A 20,276-nucleotide genomic window follows, 5' to 3' on the forward strand; every position below is an offset into this window, starting at 1 on the left:
AGAAAAAAGCAGCTAAGTAAAGAAAAACGAGTGGCCATCATTACTTTAAGAAATGAAGGTCAGTCAGGCTACTTTCACAGTAGCGTTCAGAGAGGATCCATCTGGTGTCTGCACAGACGGATCCTCTCCTATAATGCAGACGTTTGGATCCGTTCAGAACGGATCCGTCTGCATTATAGTTTAGAAAAAATTCTAAGTCTGAAAGTTGTTCAGACGGATCCGTCCAGACTTTACATTGAAAGTTTGAAAATTGAGCCATATTGTGTCAACTTCAAACGGATCCGTCCCCATTGACTTACATTGTAAGTCTGGACGGATCCATTTGCCTCCGCACGGCCAGGCGGACACCCGAATGCTGCAAGCAGCGTTCGGGTGTCCGCCTGCTGAGTGGAGGCTGAACGCTGCCAGACTGATGCATTCTGAGCGGATCCGCATCCACTCAGAATGCATTGGTAGCTGGACGGATGCGTTCGGGGCCGCTTGTGAGACCCTTCAAATGGAGCTCACAAGCGGAGCCCTGACGCTAGTGTGAAAGTAGCCTCAGTCAGCCGAAAAATTGGGAAAACTTTGAAAGTAAGGGCTATTTGACCATGGAGAGTGATGGGGTGCTGCGCCAGATGACCTGGCCTCCACAGTCACCGGACCTGAACCCAATCGAGATGGTTTGGGGTGAGCTGGACCGCAGAGTGAAGGCAAAAGGGCCAACAAGTGCTAAGCATCTCTGGGAACTCTTTCAAAACTGTTGGAAGACCATTTCAGGGGACTACCTCTTGAAGCTCATCAAGAGAATGCCAAGAGTGTGCAAAGCAGTAATCAAAGCAAAAGGTGGCTACTTTGAAGAACCTAGAATATGACATATTTTTAGTTGTTTCACACTTGTTTGTTATGTATATAATTCCACATGTGTTAATTCATAGTTTTGATGCCTTCATAGTCATGAAAATAAAGAAAACTCTTTGAATGAGAAGGTGTGTCCAAACTTTTGGTCTGTACTGTACATATATATATATATATATATATATATATATATATATACATACACTCACCTTAAGAATTATTAGGAACACCATACTAATATGGTGTTGGACCCCCTTTTGCCTTCAGAACTGCCTTAATTCTACGTGGCATTGATTCAACACGGTGCTGATAGCATTTTTTAGAAATATTGGCCCATATTGATAGGATAGCATCTTGCAGTTGATGGAGATTTGAGGGATGCACATCCAGAGCACGAAGCTTCCATTCCACCACATCCCAAAGATGCTCTATTGGGTTGAGATCTGGTGACTGTGGGGGCCATTTTAGTACAGTCATGTTCAAGAAACTAATTTGAAATGATTCGAGCTTTGTGACATGGTGCATTATCCTGCTGGAAGTAGCCATCAGAGGATGGATACATGTTCTCATTCTGTTGACGCCAAATTCGGACTCTACCATTGGAATGTCTCAACAGAAATCAAGACTCATCAGACCAGGCAACATTTTTCCATCCTTCAATAGTCCAATTTTGGTGAGCTCGTGCAAATTGTAGCCTCTTTTTCCTATTTGTAGTGGAGATGAGTGGTACCCGGTGGAGTCTTCTGCTGTTGTAGCCCATCCGCCTCAAGGTTGTGACTTCACAAAACTTTGCTGCATACCTCGGTTGTAACGAGTGGTTATTTCAGTCAACGTTGATCTTCTATCAGCTTGAATCAGTCGGCCCATTCTCCTCTGACCTCTAGCATCCACAAGGCATTTTTGCCCACAGGACTGCCGCATACTGGATGTTTTTCCCTTTTCACACCATTCTTTGTAAACCCTAGAAATGGTTGTGCGTTAAAATCCCAGTAACTGAGCAGATTGTGAAATACTCAGACCGGCCCGTCTGGCACCAACAACCATGCCACGCTCAAAATTGCTTAAATCACCTTTCTTTCCCATTCTGACATTCAGTTTGGAGTTCAGGAGATTGTCTTGACCAGGACCACACCCCTAAATGCATTGAAGCAACTGCCATGTGATTGGTTGACTAAATAATTGCATTAATGAGAAATAGAACAGGTGTTCCTAATAATTCTTTAGGTGAGTGTATATATACACATCTATCTATCTATCCATATATAGTGTGTATAGATATATTTATGGAGTGTTAAAATCCTCACCTTTAAAAAATATGGTCATCGTGTCCAAAAAATGTGCACTGTGATTACCAAATATATTACTTCTAAATAGGTAGAAAAATAGTGCTTCCCCCTGAACAGTACCTAACAGAAGACAAACAAGCATACATACTGTATATTGGAGTTGACCTATATACTTGTGAAAATGTGACTAACATGTATGATCTGAGCTGTTGTCTCACATTTCCCTTTTTTCCTTCCTTCTTGGCAGGCAACCACAACTACTGCTAGCACTTTACTATGTTTAAACTGTATCACAAGTTGCTGTATGTAAAACAGTTAACCCTGTAGTGCTACATGATTTCAAATGTACATCAAACAATGAAAGTGTAGAATCTTTGATATACAGGGAGTGCAGAATTATTAGGCAAGTTGTATTTTTGAGGATTAATTTTATTATTGAACAACAACCATGTTCTCAATGAACCCAAAAAACTCATTAATATCAAAGCTGAATATTTTTGGAAGTAGTTTTTAGTTTGTTTTTAGTTTTAGCTATTTTAGGGGGATATCTGTGTGTGCAGGTGATTATTACTGTGCATAATTATTAGGCAACTTAACAAAAAACAAATATATACCCATTTCAATTATTTATTTTTACCAGTGAAACCAATATAACATCTCAACATTCACAAATATACATTTCTGACATACAAAAACAAATCAGTGACCAATATAGCCACCTTTCTTTGCAAGGACACTCAAAAGCCTGCCATCCATGGATTCTGTCAGTGTTTTGATCTGTTCACCATCAACATTGCGTGCAGCAGCAACCACAGCCTCCCAGACACTGTTCAGAGAGGTGTACTGTTTTCCCTCCTTTTAAATCTCACATTTGATGATGGACCACAGGTTCTCAATGGGGTTCAGATCAGGTGAACAAGGAAGCCATGTCATTAGATTTTCTTCTTTTATACCCTTTCTTGCGAGCCACGCTGTGGAGTACTTGGACGCGTGTGATGGAGCATTGTCCTGCATGAAAATCATGTTTTTCTTGAAGGATGCAGACTTCTTCCTGTACCACTGCTTGAAGAAGGTGTCTTCCAGAAACTGGCAGTAGGACTGGGAGTTGAGCTTGACTCCATCCTCAACCCGAAAAGGCCCCACAAGCTCATCTTTGATGATACCAGCCCAAACCAGTACTCCACCTCCACCTTGCTGGCGTCTGAGTCGGACTGGAGCTCTCTGCCCTTTACCAATCCAGCCACGGGCCCATCCATCTGGCCCATCAAGACTCACTCTCATTTCATCAGTCCATAAAACCTTAGAAAAATCAGTCTTGAGATATTTCTTGGCCCAGTCTTGACGTTTCAGCTTGTGTGTCTTGTTCAGTGGTGGTCGTCTTTCAGCCTTTCTTACCTTGGCCATGTCTCTGAGTATTGCACACCTTGTGCTTTTGGGCACTCCAGTGATGTTGCAACTCTGAAATATGGCCAAACTGGTGGCAAGTGGCATCTTGGCAGCTGCACGCTTGACTTTTCTCAGTTCATGGGCAGTTATTTTGCGCCTTGGTTTTTCCACACGTTTCTTGCGACCCTGTTGACTATTTTGAATGAAACGCTTGATTGTTCGATGATCACGCTTCAGAAGCTTTGCAATTTTAAGAGTGCTGCATCCCTCTGCAAGATATCTCACTATTTTTGACTTTTCTGAGCCTGTCAAGTTCTTCTTTTGACCCATTTTGCCAAAGGAAAGGAAGTTGCCTAATAATTATGCACACCTAATATAGGGTGTTGATGTCATTAGACCACACCCCTTCTCATTACAGAGATGCACATCACCTAATATGCTTAATTGGTAGTAGGCTTTCGAGCCTATACAGCTTGGAGTAAGACAACATGCATAAAGAGGATGATGTGGTTAAAATACTCACTTGCCTAATAATTCTGCACGCAGTGTATATTTGTTCCATGGGCAGCATGGTGGCTCAGTGGTTGGCACTGGTTCCTTGCAGTGCTACGGTCCTAGGTTTGAATCTGACCAAGGACAACATCTGCATGGAGTTTGTATGTTCTCCTCGTGTTTCCTCCGATTTCCTCCGACACTCCAAAGACATACTGATAGGGACCTTAGATTGTGAGCCGCATTGGGGACAGCTTGAAGCTAATGTCTGTAAACTGCTGCGGAATATAGCAGCGCTATATAAGTGCATTAAATACATTTCACATATCATCCATAGCAGATTATTCAGACTGATGTGAGCGAGTCATTTTGCATCCATTCAATATAGCTACGGTTATATTAAAAAACTTTTTGGGTGTCTGCACATGTTGCAGATTTGTATACAGAAAATCACATACATCTGCATTATTTATCTTGGTTTTGGTGCATTTCTCTGCAGTTTTTGTTGAGCATATTCGTGTGGACCTTCTTTGAAAACTCCATAGAAGTCTATTGGGAAAACCACTGTACAGAAGGTGCAGAATCGCACAAACAATTGAACTGCTGTGGTTTTTAAAATCTGCACAACAGATCAATTTCCACACGGAAGGAAAAAGTAAAGTGTAAGTGAGATTTGTCAACAGGGCCGGTGCAACCATATAGGCGAACTAGGCGTTCGCCTAGGGCGCCGGCCTGCTGGATGCGCCCTGGTGGGCTCCCCCTGACTGGGGCTGCAGCCCTGGGCAAGCAGCTCTTAAGCCGCCCCCAGCGCCGTTACAGGGGGTCCAGGAGGTGGAGGTCCTTCTTAAATATGGCAGAGAAGGCATCTGCTTACCCTGATGGCAGGTGCCTGCTCTGCCAGTAAATTACCGGAGGAGAGAAGGCGGGCGGCAAGGGAGGCTGTTCTAGCAGCTCCCCACTCCTCCCTCGTGCGCCCTCTGTGATGCCGGAATATGACGTCATTCCGGCCCCGCTGGAGGACTGAGGAGCTGCACCATATTGGACCCCAGGGAGGTGAGCGTATGTGTGTGTGTACGTCATTCAGTGAGTGCATGTGTGTGTACGTCATTCAGTGAGTGCATGTGTGTGTACGTCATTCAGTGAGTGCATGTGTGTGTACGTCATTCAGTGAGTGCATGTGTGTGTACGTCATTCAGTGAGTGCATGTGTGTGTACGTCATTCAGTGAGTGTATGTGTGTGTACGTCATTCAGTGAGTGTCTGAGTGTGTACGTCATTCAGTGAGTGTATGTGTGTGTACGTCATTCAGTGAGTGTCTGAGTGTGTGTCTGTCTGTCAGTGTGTGTGTGTGTGTCTGTCAGTGAGTGAGTGACATGAGGCGGGCGGCAAAATGGATCTTTGCCTAGGGCGGCAAAAATCCTTGCACCGGCCCTGTTTGTCAAATCTTATATACTTTGTTGTTACTGTATTATGCTGCATTTTTCTGTGGAATAACCGGACGTAATCTACAATGTGTGCAGGTACCCTTAAAGAGGTTGTGCAGTGCTACAATATTAATGACCTATTCTCAGGATAGGCTATCAATATCAGATTGGAGAGTTTCCGACTCTCAGCAGCCCCACTGATCACTAATGATCATGCGAGTACTGCTTGCGTGTCTCCTTTGAAGTGGTGCTGCAGTGTAATTACAATACATTCACTTGAAGGGGATGTGTAATCACACTGTGCCACCTCTACAAAGGAGACAACGCTGAGGTAATTATGAAAAGGAAGCAGCTCTCGAATGAGCACCACTACCTCTTTAAACAGCTGACCTGTAGGGCGCTGAGAGTTTGACTGTCACCGATCAGATACTGATGACCTATCCTATTGTAGCACTGCACAACCTATGCAGCATACTTTGGTTCCTGGCCTATGAAAAAGAATAATTTCCGGTTACCTTTATAGCACCACCATATTCCCAGTTCTGTAGAGACCATTATCACTTGCCTCAGTCCCTTAACTGGTGTCACAATGCAATTTCCTTCCCCAAAATATACAGACTTGGGCCGTTTTCATAGATTATTTGGAAGTGTATAGGTGTTTTGTTTGAGTGTGGGAGGAAGCCGATTGTTATCCATTAGCATTAGTTTTTTAATTAGCTAAATCCCCCCTCCAAATAAGTTTTTTTTTGTCTGTTTCATTACAGGGATTTTCCCATGAAAAATATATTATCATTTTCAAACCAGCCTCTGAATCTGAATACTTTTTGTAACTGTGTGTAGTTAAAAATGTATTACAGCTACTGAATTGTTCAATGAAATCTATCTATATAGGGCCACCGGCTGTTTGCTCTTTTTCTAATTTTTCTGTCCTGCTCACTGAGATGGCCGCACATGCTCAGTTCCATCCTTAAACTTCAACCAGCTGCAACAAAAAGGACACACCCCTGAGAAAGGACCTTCCCCCCTAAGTTTGATATAAATCTAGTATACTAATTGGAGCAATGAATGGGGAGATCTCTGGATCCATGTTAGGTACAGCGCTGGTCCTAGCTTTGTTAAAAAGAGGATGTCATGTACTAGATTATGTATGATTTCCAGTTTTGACATTCATGGGATAACCCCTTTAAAGTCAGGCATGTTGATGATTAGCAATCAGATAGTAAGGCAAATGTTATACTTTACTTAAGTTGCCAGATTCATTATTAAAAGGGGTTGTCCAGAATTAAAACAACTTACTGATTAGTGTTGATCGAGCACCATAGTGTTCGGGTGCTCGGGCCGAACACATCGGGATGCTCGGGTGCTCTTCCGAGCACCCGAGCACAATGGAAGTCAATGGAAGAACCCGAGCATTAAACCAGGCACCCCCTGCTCTAAAGAGAGGAGGGTGTCTGGTTCACAGGAAAAGGTCAGAAATTGATGGAAACACCACCAAAATGGTTCGGGAACAGCATAGGGAGGATGTCTGGATGCAACTTGGACTCCCAGGTCGCTGCTGGGAACGATGTTGTCCGAGTAGTACGCCACTTTTACAGACTGACGATAATAAGCACAAAACCGAAAATAAAATTGATTTTAGAGGAAAAATTGTTAGGAAACATTCTTTCCTGTATATTTACTTGTATATAAAGTGCAAGTGCTGCCAAAAATTACAAGGAAGAGGCACTCTGATACAACCTGTATATCACATAAAGGAGGGCCTCATTCACATTATGGTACAATTGTTCAGGTAGTGGGACTCCTACACTCATAAAGCCTATGCACTAAGTGAAAGGGCTGCCAAAAATTACAAGGAATCGGCACTACAATACACCATTTGTTACACGTAAAAAAGAGCATCATATGATTGATGGCCTGCTGGTGACCCTCAAAAAAATTTGAGCAAGGGCCTGCTGATCTGACCATCTAAAACATTATATGCGAGGGTCTGCAGGTGAGTTGACCCTCTAAAAAATTATATGCGAGGGCCTGCTGCTGGGCTGACCCTCTAAAACATTATGGTTGAGTGCCTGCTGCTTAGCTGATCATTGAAAAAATTTACAGTGTTCAAAGCAGGCCGAGTCGCCTGAATACTTCAGCTAGGAATAATGGAATAGGACTCTGGTTTAATTTTGTTGGTTTTCGGAACTGGGGCCATGATTAAGAGAGACGGCCGGGGACATCCGTATTGCGCCACTAAAGGTGAAATTCTTGGACCGGCGCAATACGAACCATAGCGAAAGCATTTGCCAAGAATGTTTTCATTAATCAAAAACGAAAGTCGGAGGTTCGAAGATGATCAGATATCGTCGTAGTTCAGACTATAAACGATGACGACCGGCGATCCGGTGGCGTTATTCCCATGACCCGCCAAACAGCTTCCAGGAAACCAAAGTCTTTAGGTTCTGGGGGAAGTATGGTTGCAAAGCTGAAACTTAAAGGAATTGACAGAAGGGGACCACCAGGAGTGAAGCCTGCGGCTTAATTTGACTCAACACTGGAAACCTCACCTGGCCAGGACACGGAAAGGATTCACAGATTGATAGCTCTATCTTGATTCTGTGGGTTGTGGTGCATGGATGTTCTTAGTTGGTGGAGCAATTTGTCTGGTTAATTCCGATAATGACCTCTGTGATAACTAGTTACGCAACCACCGGCGGTGAGGATTGTGTTGACCAGACTCTTGGATAGTGAGACTAAAAAATTATATGAGAGGGCCTGCAGGTGAGCTGACCCTGTAAAAGATTGTAGGTGAAGGCCTGCTGGTGAGCTGACCCTGTAAAAAATTATATGCGAGGGCCTGCTGGTGATCTGACCATGTAAAACATTATATGCGAGGGCCTGCTGGTGAGCTGACCCTCTAAAAAAAATCATATGCGAGGGCCTTCAGGCGAGCTGACCCTGTAAAAGATTGTAGGTGAAGGCCTGCTGGTGAGCTGACTCTAAAACATTATACCGTATTTTTCGCCCAATAAGACGCACCGGCCCATAAGACGCACCTAGGTTTTTGGGGAGGAAAATAAGAAAAAAAATATTTTTAACCAAAAGGTGTGCTTTTGGTGGGTTTGGAACTAATGGTGGTCTGTGGATGGCACTATTACTGGGGATCTGTGGATGACGGACACTGTTATGGGGGGGATCTGTGGATGACGGACACTGTTATGGGGGGATCTGTGGATGACGGACACTGTTATGGGGGGATCTGTGGATGACGGACACTGTTACAGGGGGATCTGTGGCTGGCACTGTTACAGGGGGGATCTGCGGCTGGCACTGTTACAGGGGGGATCTGCGGCTGGCACTGTTACAGGGGGGATCTGTGGCTGGCACTGTTACAGGGGGGATCTGTGGCTGGCACTGTTACAGGGGGGATCTGTGGCTGGCACTGTTACAGGGGGGATCTGTGGCTGGCACTGTTACAGGGGGATGTGTGGCTGGCACTGTTACAGGGGGATCTGTGGCTGGCACTGTTATATATGTGCCATCCACAGACCCCCCCACTCCATAACAGTGCCATCCACAGACCCCCCCAGCCCATAACAGTGCCATCCACAGACCCCCCCAGCCCATAACAGTGCCATCCACAGACCCCCACCCCTTAACTGTGCCATCCACAGTGTTATCCACAGATCCTGTACAAACAGCTGACCCTGTAAAACATTATATGTGAGGGTCTGCTGATGAGCTGACCCTCTAAAAAAATCATATGCGAGGGCCTTCAGGCGAGCTGACCCTGTAAAAGATTGTAGGTGAAGGCCTGCTGGTGAGCTGACCCTGTAAAACATTATATGTGAGGGCCTGCTGGTGAGCTGACCCTGTAAAAGAAATCATATGCGAGGGCCTTCAGGCGAGCTGACCCTGTAAAACATTATATGTGAGGGCCTGCTGGTGAGCTGACCCTGTAAAACATTATATGTGAGGGCCTGCTGTGAGCTGACCCTCTAAAAAAAATCATATGCAAGGGCCTGCTGGTGAGCTGACCCTGTAAAACATTGTAGGTGAGAGCTTTCTGGTGAGATGACCATCCAAAAAATTATAAACGAAGGCCTGCATGTGAGCTGACCCTGTAAAACATTATATGCGACGAATAAGCATGTTGATAAGATGGAAGAGGAGAAGGAGGATCAGAAAAAGAAGATTCAACCATATACCCTTGTTTGTGGTGGAAGGGGTGCATGGGAATACAATGTATTCAGTACATTATAAACAACACATTTAACCACCTCAGCCCCCATAGCTTAAACACCCTTAATGACCAGGCCACTTTTTACACTTCTGCACTACACTACTTTCACCGTTTATTGCTCCGTCATGCAACTTACCACCCAAATGAATTTTACCTCCTTTTCTTCTCACTAATAGAGCTTTCATTTGGTGGTTTTTCATTGCTGCTGACATTTTTACTTTTTTTGTTATTAATCGAAATTTACTGATTTTTTTGCAAAAAAAATGACATTTTTCACTTTCAGTTGTAAAATTTTGCAAAAAAAAACGACATCCATATATAAATTTTTCTCTAAATTTATTGTTCTACATGTCTTTGATTAAAAAAAAATGTTTGGGTAAAAAAAAAAAATGGTTTGGGTAAAAGTTATAGCGTTTACAAACTATGGTATAAAAATTTGAATTTCCGCTTTTTGAAGCAGCTCTGACTTTCTGAGCACCTGTCATGTTTCCTGCCCAGACAGTACAAACACCCCACAAAAGACCCCATTTCGGAAATTAGACACCCTAAGGTATTCGCTGATGGGCATAGTGAGTTCATAGAACTTTTTATTTTTTGTCACAAGTTAGCGGAAAATGATGATTTTTTTTTCTTTTTTTCTTACAAAGTCTCATATTCCACTAACTTGTGACAAAAAATATAAACTTCCATGAACTCACTATGCCCATCACGAAATACCTTGGGGTGTCTTCTTTCCAAAATGGGGTCACTTGTGGGGTAGTTATACTGCCCTGGCATTTTAGGGGCCCAAATGCGTGCGAAGTAGTTTGAAATCAAAATGTGTAAAAAAAGGCCGGTGAAATCCGAAAGGTGCTCTTTGGAATGTGGGCCCCTTTACCCACCTAGACTGCCAAAAAGTGTCACACATGTGGTATTGCCGTACTCAGGAGAAGTTGGGCAATGTGTTTTGGGGTGTCATTTTACATATACCCATGCTGGGTGAGATAAATATCTCGGTCAAATGCCAACTTTGTATAAAAAAAAATGGGAAAAGTTGTCTTTTGCCAAAATATTTCTCTCACCCAGCATGGGTATATGTAAAAAGACACCCCAAAACACATTGCCCAACTTCTCCTGAGTACGGTGATACCAGATGTGTGACACTTTTTGCAGCCTAGGTGGGCAAAGGGGCCCACATTCCAAAGAGCACCTTTCGAATTTCACCGGCCATTTTTTACAGATTTTGATTTCAAACCACTTCTCACGCATTCGGGCCCCTAAAATGCCAGGGCAGTATAACTACCCCACAAGTGACCCCATTTTGGAAAGAAGACACCCCAAGGTATTTCGTGATGGGCATAGTGAGTTCATGGAAGTTTTTATTTTTTGTCACAAGTTAGTGGAATATGAGACTTTGTAAGAAAAAAATAAAAATAAAGAAATCATCATTTTCCGCTAACTTGTGACAAAAAATAAAAAATTCTAGGAACTCGCCATGCCCCTCACGGAATACCTTGGGGGTGTCTTCTTTCCAAAATGGGGTCACTTGTGGGGTAGTTCTACTGCCCTGGCATTCTAGGGGCCCTAATGTGTGGTAAGTAGTTTGAAATCAAAATGTGTAAAAAATGACCTGTGAAATCCTAAAGGTGCTCTTTGGAATGTGGGCCCCTTTGCCCACCTAGGCTGCAAAAAAGTGTCACACATGTGGTATCGCCGTATTCAGGAGAAGTTGGGCAATGTGTTTTGGGGTGTCTTTTTACATATACTCATGCTAGGTGAGAGAAATATCTCGGCAAAAGACAACTTTTCACATTTTGTATACAAAGTTGGCATTTGACCAAGATATTTATCTCACCCGGTATGGGTATATGTAAAATGACACCCCAAAACACATTGCCCAACTTCTCCTGAGTACGGCGATACCAGATGTGTGACACTTTTTTGCTGCCTAGATGCGCAAAGGGGCCCACATTCCTTTTATGAGGGCATTTTTAGACATTTGGATCCCAGACTTCTTCTCACGGAATCCAAATGCGTAAAAAAAATTTGACATTTATATTCCAGACTTCTTCTCACGCTTTAGGGCCCCTAGAATGCCAGGGCAGTATAAATACCCCACATGTGACCCCATTTTAGAAAGAAAACACCCCAAGGTATTTAATGAGGGGCATGGCGAGTTCATCGAAAAAAAAAAAATTTGGCACAAGTTAGCGGAAATTGATTTTTTTTTTCTCACAGAGTCTCCCTTTCCGCTAACTTGGGACAAAAATTTCAATCTTTCATGGACTCAATATGCCCCTCACGGAATACCTTGGGGTGTCTTCTTTCCGACATGGGGTCACATGTGGGGTATTTATACTGCCCTGGCATTCTAGGGGCCCTAAAGCGTGAGAAGAAGTCTGGAATATAAATGTCAAATTTTTTTTACGCATTTGGATTCCGTGAGGGGTATGGTGAGTTCATGTGAGATTTTATTTTTTGACACAAGTTAGTGGAATATGAGACTTTGTAAGAAAAAATATATATAATTTCCGCTAACTTGGGCCAAAAAATGTTGGAATGGAGCCTTACAGGGGGGTGATCAATGACAGGGGGGTGATCAGGGAGTCTATATGGGGTGATCACCCCCCTGTCATTGTTCACCCCCCTATAAGGCTCCATTCAGATGTCCGTATGTGTTTTGCGGATCCGATCCATGTATCCGTGGATCCGTAAAAAACATACGGCTATCTGAATGGAGGCTTACAGGGGGGGTGATCAATGACAGGGGGGTGATCAGGGAGTTTATATGGGGTGATCACCCCCCTGTCATTGATCACCCCCTATAAGGCTCCATTCAGATGTCCGTATGTGTTTTGCGGATCCGATCCATGTATCCGTAAAAAACATACATACGGACATCTGAATGCAGCCTTACAGGGGGGTGATCAGGGAGTCTATATGGGGTGATCACCCCCTGTAAGGCTCCATTCAGACGTCTGTATGTGTTTTGCGGATCCGATCCATGTATCCGTGGATCCGTAAAAAACATACCGACGTCTGAATGGAGCCTTACAGGGAGGTGATCAATTACAGGGGGGTGATCAGGGAGTCTATATGGGGTGATCACCCCCCTGTAAGGCTCCATTCAGACGTCTGTATGTGTTTTGCGGATCCGATCCATGTATCCGTAAAAATCATACGGACGTCTGAATGGAGCCTTACAAGGGGGTGATCAATGACAGGGGGGTGATCAGGGAGTCTATATGGGGTGATCAGGGGTTAATAAGTGACAGGGGGGGTGTAGTGTAGTGGTGTTTGGTGCTACATATTACTGAGCTGCCTGTGTCCTCTGGTGGTCGATCCAAACAAAAGGGACCACCAGAGGACCAGGTAGCAGGTATATTAGACGCTGTTATCAAAACAGCGTCTAATATACCTGTTAGGGGTTAAAAAAATCGTATCTCCAGCCTGCCAGCTAATGATCGCCGCTGGCAAGATGGAGATCCACTCGCTTACCTTCCGATCCTGTGAATGCGCGCTCCTGTGGGCGCGCGTTCACAGGAAATCTCGCGTCTCGCGAGATGACGCATATATGCGTGACTGTGCGCAGGGCTGCCGCCTCCGGAACGTGATCCTGCGTTAGGCGGTCCGGAGGCGGTTAAAGTGCCTTTATGTTCATCAGCTTTCCTCTGGTGGAGTCGAGTAGTCATGGTCAATCCAGGCCTTGATCATTTTTATAAGAGTCAACCTGTCAGCATTTTCAGCAGCACTAAATACCCACTCAGACAAAACGTTGGCGGCAGGGCAGGCCAGCACCTCCAAGGCGTAGAGCGCCAGTTTGTGCCACGTGTCCAGCTTGGACACCCAGTAGTTGTAAGGCACTGAGGAATCACTGAGGACGCTGATACGGTCTGCTATGTACTCCACCATCTTCCAAAATGTTTCCCTCCTTGTGACACTAGGCCGCACATCAAGGTGAAACTGTCCCAGGCTTTGGAGAGTGTTGCCCTGCCTCTGTTGGAACTGCTGTCTGTTCCCCTTCTCTCCCCTCCTCGGTTGGCCAAGGAAATACGGACTCTGCCGCCAGCGTTGGCAGATGGAAATTTTTGGAGCAATTTTTCAACAAGGATCTTCTGGTATTGCACCGTTTTGCTCGTCCTCTCCACCAGAGGAATGAGAAGTTCTCTTTGTAGCAGGGGTCAAGAAGGGTGAACAACCAGTAATTCGTGTTGTCTAAAATGCGTATAACGCGCCGGTCACGGGAAAGGCAGCCTAACATGAAGTCAGCCATGTGTGCCAGAGTACCAACAGGCAAGCCTTAGCTATCGCCATCAGGAGGATCACTCTCAATCTCCTCATCCTCTTCTGCCCTCCCACGCTGAACAGATGGAATTAAACTTCCATGGGTACTACCCCCTGTAGCGGAGGCAACCGTCTCCTGCTCTTCCTCTTCATTGTCCAATTCGCGCTGAGAAGATGAACTGAGGGTGGTCTGGCTATCACCCTGTGTAATGTCTTCCCCCATTTCCACCTCTTCCTCATGCAAAGCGTCGTCCTTAATTGTGAGCAGCGAGCGTTCTGAGTAGGTACAGAAGTGGGATGGTTACGCTGATAATACTGGTATTGCCGCTCACCATCTGTGTTGATTCCTCAAAGTTTCTTAAAACTTCACAGACATCCATGCCCACTCCTCGCTTGTCAAGAGCAGAAGCTGACAGGAAAGGCGACGACCATGTTGCAGCTGGTATTCCACTACTGCCCTCTGCTGCTCACAAAGCCTGGCCAACATGTGGAACGTGGAGTTCCAGCACGTGCTCACATCGCACAACAGCCGGTGAGCTGGCAATTTAAAGCGCTGCTGTAGCGTTGACAGACCGGCTGAAGCTGTCGATGACTTGAGGAAAAGTGCAGACACGTGGAGCACCTTCACCAGTAGCTCAGGCAAATTAGGGTAGGTTTTGAGAAACCGCTGAACCACTAAGTTTAAGACGTGGGCTAGGCAAGGGATGTGTGTGAGCTTGCCGAGTTCCAAAGCCGCCAAGTTACGGCCATTATCAGACACAACCATGCCTGGTTCTAGGTTGAGTGGCGAGAGCCACAGCTCAGTCTGGTCTCTTATCCCCTGCCACAGCTCTGGGGCAGTGTGCGGTTTGTCCCCTAAGCATATCAGCTTCAGCTCGGCCTGTTGCCGCTTCCCCACTGCAGTGCTACACTGCTTCCAGCTACCGACTGATGACTGACTGGTGCTGCACACGGAAAATAATTCGGAGATGGAAGTGGAGAAGGAAAAGTGGGGGTGGAGCCACTTACTTAGGTGCTGGCAGAAACCCTGATCAACGTAGGGCCCACAATCCTTGGCGTTGGTAGCACCTGTGCCATCCCAGGGTATGACTCGCTCCCAGCCTCCACAACATTCACCCAGTGTGCTGTCAGGGAAATGTAGCGTCCCTGGCCAAATGCACTTCCCAGTAACTGCGTTCGTTGGTCAGGGCACGTGTGATGTTACAGGACACATGTTGGTGTAAGGCTGACCGGCACACCTTGAAAAATAGTGGCATCTGGGGACTACATAATGTGGGGCGGCCGCTGACATGAGGTTGCGAAAGGCTTCAGTGTCCACAAACCTAAATGTCAACATTTCCAGGGCCAGTAATTTGGAAAGCTGCACATTTATTGCTATGGGCTGTGGGTGGGTGGCTGGGTATTTGTGCTTGTGTTCAAATGCCTGGGGTAAGGACATTTGTATACTGCGCTGGGACATGGAAGTTGATGTGGTTGTTGATGTGGTGCTTGCGATGGTCCAGGTACAGGGTAGGAGGCATCCGGGCCTGCGCCTTCGACAGGGGATTGGCCAGCACATAACACAGGGGAAGAGGAGGCAATGGAGTGACCCGCAGCCACAGATTGTGGACCCGGGCGCTTGGCCCACCTATTACGGTGCTTTGATGCCATGTGGCGGATTATGCTGGTGGTGGTGAGGTATCTAGTGTTCACGCCCCTGCTCATTTTTGTAAAGCACAGGTGGCAAATTACAATTCTTTTGTCAACTGCACTTTCCTCAAAAAAGCGCCAGACTGTGGAACACCTACCCCTTGGCAAGGGAGATTTCCGCAAGGGGATGCACCGGGGAACAGTTGTGGGCCTGTTTGGTGTGGCCCGCCTTCTCCTTTTTGCCACCCCACTGCCTCTTCCAGCCTGTTGCGGTGCAGCAGATCCCTCCCCCTCTGTACTGCTGTCCTCGCTCGGCTTTCCACCTTCCCAGGTTGGGTCAGTGACTTCATCGTCCACCACCTCTTCTTCCACTTCCTCACTCTGCTCATCCTCCTGACTTGTTGACCTAACCACTACCTCAGTGATTGACAACTGTCTCATCCTCTTGAGACAATAATTGCAGTTGAGTTATTGGCAACTGTGTCTCATTATCATCCACCTCATTAAACAGTAATTGCCGTTCCCCCCCGTCATCTTCTTGTGATTGTGGATGCTCAAGAGTTTGGGAATCAGGGCACAAGATCTGTCCAACTTCAAGCGTGCTTGGCTAGAGAGCCAAATCAAGGAATGGCACTAAAAAGAGCTCCCCAGAATATCCGAGTGTGGGATCACTTGTTTGCTCGGACTCTACATGGTGGGAGGAAGAAGGATCAGGGTGAGGATTCAGTTGAGAAGACTCTTGGCTACTGAGCCTGGACATGGTGAAAGACAGGATGGTGCTTAACCGACTGGAAGCATTATCTGCTGCAATCCAACCGACCACCTGGTCGCACTGGTCTGACTTCAAGAGTGGTGTCCTGTGCCGCCCTGCAAACTGGGACACGAAGCTAGGTATCATGGATGATTGTTTTTCTTGTGCTCTGGCAGCAGGCACAGTTTTACCACACCCAGGGCCACAGCCTCTGCGTGTACCATCAACATCATGGCCACTCCCCCGTCCCTTACTGCTCGCCTTCTTATATTAAATGTTATATATGATTGAAAAGCTGTCACACATACAGTAGTGCAGGATTTCGAAGTGTATGCACAAACAAATTTAAAAAGGTATTTGGGATGTGGAAACGTCACACAGGAGATATCTCGCAGATAATGTCAATGCTGTCACCAATGGCTAATGAAAAATTACAGGGGATGTCACAGGTATTTGGGATGAGGAAACGTTATACAGGAGAGGTACCACCGGTAATGTCACTGTACGCAGCGTCACTGTCACAGATACATTTTTGAAGCGTACAGGTTACACTGCAGATGTGGCCCTGGTAATGTCACTGTCCGCAGCGGACAGAGTCTATTGAAAAAGTACACTGTATGTCATTTTTTTTTGGATGCACGCACTTTACACTGGAGATGTGGTGCAGCTAATGTCTTTGTCTGCAGCGGCCTAACTATTGTACGCTATTTAGTGCAGGATGCGCAAAAAGTATAGTTATTGCTGCCACACACAATAGTCCTTAGAAGTACTTTTGGGTCTCTGAAAAGTTTTGGTGGTAATAATATTCTGAAATCACTCCTTACAGTATCTATCCCTTCCTCAGCACAGCTCTCCCTGACTAAGAATGAGCCGAACATGGTTCATAGTAGGGGTGGGCAATATAGACGATATGCAATATAAATTTGGCCAACGATAGAGATTTAGTTTATATCGTCATATTGCAGTAGAACATGGCAAGCGCCACTCTCGGCCTGCACCATGTTCTCCTGAGCCGGCACAGTGGAGAAGAATGGAGTCCCTCCCTCCCTCCCTCCCCACTGTGTGCGGCTGCCGCTGATCACCAATGAGAACAGAGAGGAGGAGGAGGGACTGTGGCCACTGCGCCACCAATGAATATAGTTAATATGCCTAAATACAAACGTAGCCTGCATGTGCCGGCCATATCCCATACCCGGCCACTATGACTGCGCGCCGTGATCCACTGCAATTAACCCCTCAGGTCGTGAGGGGTTAATTGCGGGGGATCACAGCACGCAGTCATAGAGGCCAGGTATGGGATATGGCCGACACATGCAGGCTACGTTTATATTCAGGCATATTAACTATATTCATTGGTGGCGCAGTGGCCACAGCCCCTCCCTTCTACTCCTCCTCTTCTAAGTATTATATTAATTGCTGCCCCTCCACACGATTAAATCATTGGTGTCAGTGACCCCAGGGTGGCAGATTCTGATCAGAGCCCCAGCAGTGTAATTGTGGGGCTCCGATCGATTACCATGGTAGCCAGGACACTACTGAAGCCCTGGCTGCCATGGTCAGCTCCCTGCTGCTGTGTGCACTATGCACAGGGCAGCAGGGAGAGTGTGAAGTCCTATTTACCCTAATAGAGCTCTATTAGGGTGAATAGGACAATGGTTCTAGCCCCTAAGGAGGCTAACAGTTAAAAAAAAAAAAAAAAAAAAAAAAAAAAAAAGTAAAAGTTTAACCACCCCCCCCCCCCCCCGAAATATAGAATATATCAATATATATCGCACATGCTTAAAATTATATCGCTATATAGATTTTAAGCCATATCGCCCACCCTTACGTCATCGGGTGCTATGTAGCACCCGATGACGTGTTCCGGCCAGCCAATCACTGCAATGCCATCAGCCAACATGGCTACAGCATTACAGTGAGGGCAGTACTTACCTGCACGCTTATTGGCTGCGTAGCAGCCAAGAAACATGCAGGGCGGAGACTCGAGCATTGCGTTTGAGCACATGTGGTATTCGGATGAATACCGCGATGTGCCGAGCATCGAGATGCTTGAGCCAAACAGGTGTTCCGCCGAGCATGCTCGATCATGACTATTACTGATACAAAATCTGATCCTCAGAAAATGAAAATGCCTACATCACTTGACCATTCATGTTGAATCAGAAATTATTTTCATTTTATATACCGTATTTTCAGGCGTATAAGACGACTTTCTACCACTAGAAATTATTTTTAAAAAAGTCGGTCATCTTATACGCCGGGTAGACTCAGATCCGATGGTATATTCTAACCCCCAGGCATTCCCATGGTGACGGGGACGCTTGCCTGGGGGTTAGAATATACAGGGCCCAGCCGCTCACAGGAGAACATTTATAAACTGTAATCAGCAACTTTAACTTTAATCAGCGCTCATCTCTTTACTAGGGTACCTTTTTCTCAGCTCCGGTAACAGGCAGTGCGGGTGGCGCTCACTCACTGACGTCAAGTGCCTGCTCCTCCCACTAGGCGGCGCAGGCGAGTGACATCAGTGAGTGAGAGCCGCCCGCACTGCCTGTTACCGGAGCTGAGAATAAGGTACCCTAGTAAAGAGATGAGCGCTGATTAAAGTTAAAGTTGCGGATTACAGTTTATAAATGTGATCCTGTGAGCGTTGGGGAGGGGATCTGTGGATGGCACTGTTTAGGGGGGGGGGAGGATTCTGTGGTTGGCACTGTTTAGGGGGGGGGGGAGGATTCTGTGGATGGCACTGTTTAGGGGGGGAGGATTCTGTGGATGGCACTGTCATGGGGTGGATCTGTGGATGACACATATAGCATAAGATACTATTTAGTGTCATCCATAGATCCTCCCCATAGCAGTGCCATCCACAGATCCCCCCTCCCCATAACAGTGCCATCCACAGATCCCAGTCAGTTCCCTGGACTGGAGAAGATGGTCTTGAAGACAGGGAGGGCTGGGCATTCAGGGGTAGTCTTATACGGCGAGTATAGCCCAAACCCTATATTTTAAAAGGGAAAAGTTGGGGGTCGTCTTATACGCCAGAAAATACATTTTAGATAAATTATATCCCTTAGTTATCAAATATAATTTTTGGTATGAAATGGTCATCTGGTGATTTGGCACGTACATGATGCCAGCTACTAAGAACGAGACTATTGTAATCAAATAATAGCACCTTTTTGGTAATGTATGTTAGAATTTAAACAGATCCCCATTCGCATACATGAGTGCCCTCTCTTATTTTTGTCATGTTTGGTTTTATAAAGATATTTATGCACTAGACTTTCCATACCAATTTCTATGCAAACACTGTACTGTATGCCTACATAAAGCACAACTAAGTCTGCATTCAAATTGTACTGATATACATACAGCGAGCATGCTATTGAATGCCTGCATTCTTTAAAGTGGTTATTACAACTATCCTCCAAACAACCCTTTACTGTAATGAGGGCATAAAATGCTTAACAAGAGGATAGCCTTCAGTTTCATAATTCAGGAGGTGTCACAATGGCAATAACCTTCCTTGCCATTTGTCTTTAGTGCAGTTGTGACACTTTGGCACGATCCATAATTTGGCAGCTATTTACTGTGACATTTTCCTTCAGCTGAGCCATAACATTCAGTAAAGTCATTATTTGGTTCCATTTACCATATAAATTGTATTGTTGTGCATGCATGCTAGCTACTGCATTAGGAATCTTGAAAATGAGCAAATCTTGTAAAATACATACTATCAGCACTCAATGGCAGAACAGGTTTGCTGAGGGAAGAAAAAAAAACATTTTAAAGAATACACTCGTTAAATGTCATTAAGACAAAGAGAAAAAGAAAAAGCAAACTCTGAAACTATAATTATAATATTTGCACATGACAGGACTGTTATACTTGGCCAGGCTTCCCTTTAAAAAATATCCTGGTGGGGATCTACCTTAATTTGAAAAGGCATTACGACATTCCAGCAGGACAATTAAATGTGAAGAA

The sequence above is a fragment of the Bufo bufo genome, chromosome 5 (genome assembly GCF_905171765.1).
Source record: "Bufo bufo chromosome 5, aBufBuf1.1, whole genome shotgun sequence".
Lineage (NCBI taxonomy): Eukaryota > Metazoa > Chordata > Amphibia > Anura > Bufonidae > Bufo > Bufo bufo.